The following is a 1,550-nucleotide window of genomic DNA, read 5'->3' as shown; positions in this document are numbered from 1 at the left end:
GCGCTTATAATTGATTCTTTGAAAGAAAAATTTAGAAATCTTACGGTCTTCTCGCCAGGGTATAGAGCGAATTTGATTATAGAAACCTTGGTCGGCTATATAATAAATTTTTTGCACCACATGTGTTGTTTTTGAAACCTTTTTAGAAATTTGTTTCTGCATCTGATAAAAAGCAAATCAGATTGCTGTTCTTTAGGTTCTGCAAGTATTTTCTTATTATCCTCATTTGTGCTCGGTAATAGTTACATTTCCCGACTGTACGTGTTTTTGAAATTTGTCAAAAAATGGACGAACTGTCACGTAGGTTTTCTCACCGTTGCAGCAGAATTGTCGATTTTCCACTGACTTACCTTCTACCAAGTGGCTAGCGTCGCTAGTTGTGAAATTTTATATTGTTTGACCTATGTACTAAAGTATGACGAAGGCAAAGAAAAGGGGTTGAATCAGTGATAGCTATAGAATGTGTAGAAGAGAGCGGGAGTGAATGGGAACAGCCGTATAGGCCTTAAACTGCTACCAACCGGCCTATAGGCCTTAAACTGCTGGGGACAGGCAGTTCAAGTACCCGCACTTCCCACAACACATCATTAGAATTAAGTAATTTTACAGGGAGAACCCGGTGTTAGCTGATTGGAGGATATTTTTATTTTTATCTGAAGATACTTTTGTGGAGTCAAAGACGGGAAATGACTAATTTGGTAGTCAATATACCCTTACAAAATTTTGGAACTGGAACTGGAATCTAAATAAGTGTTTAAAAGTTAAAGTTGTCAAGAATTGTGCCTAATTTTTTTCTGTGCCCTTTTTGTTTTTATTTTTATTTTCTTATATTCCTCTTTAGAGCATTTTTGTGGTGTACAGAGGGTAACAATAAATTATTATTATTATAATCTCAAAAATGAATAATTAATTTTGTAACGTACATGTATTAACGTACAAATGATATCGGATTGTTTGAATTAATCAAGAAGAAACTTACGCGACTATATAATCTCAAAAAATCGAGAATTAATGTTTTAACTTACATGTATTAACATGCATTAACGTACAAATGACGTCGGATTGTTTGAATTAATCAAGTAGAAACTTACACAACTATTTAATCTAAAACAAATCAGGAATTAATTTTTTAACATACATGTATTAACGTACGTTAATTAAACTTGCTCATAACGCAAGTTTATCGGATCAACCTATTTTGCTCCCCCTCCCCTAAATTTTTTTTTTGATCAACCTATTTGCCCCCCCCCCTAAAAAAATCCTGGATGGAGATCCCTGCCAGGAGAAAGCTTTAAAAATGTACTACGAATCTACAGTTCAACCAATAAGCGATATCGATGTTGATTGAATCCTTTTTGTCTATAATTTAAAAGTGCTGATTTGTTGGATGTTTACTAAATTCGAAGCGTAATTGATAAAAAAAAGAAAAAAATTGACGTTATTCTGTTTCTGCCTGATTACTGAATAAAAGAAAACATTATAGTTGTTTTGTTTTATTGTTCTATTTCTTTATTATAGAATAATATTTTATTTAGTAGCAGATCCAGGAT

The sequence above is a fragment of the Artemia sp. Qi Xiang Cuo genome, unplaced genomic scaffold (assembly GCF_049724085.1).
Source record: "Artemia sp. Qi Xiang Cuo unplaced genomic scaffold, ASM4972408v1 HiC_scaffold_2927, whole genome shotgun sequence".
NCBI lineage: Eukaryota > Metazoa > Arthropoda > Branchiopoda > Anostraca > Artemiidae > Artemia > Artemia sp. Qi Xiang Cuo.
This window is presented reverse-complemented; position numbering follows the sequence as displayed.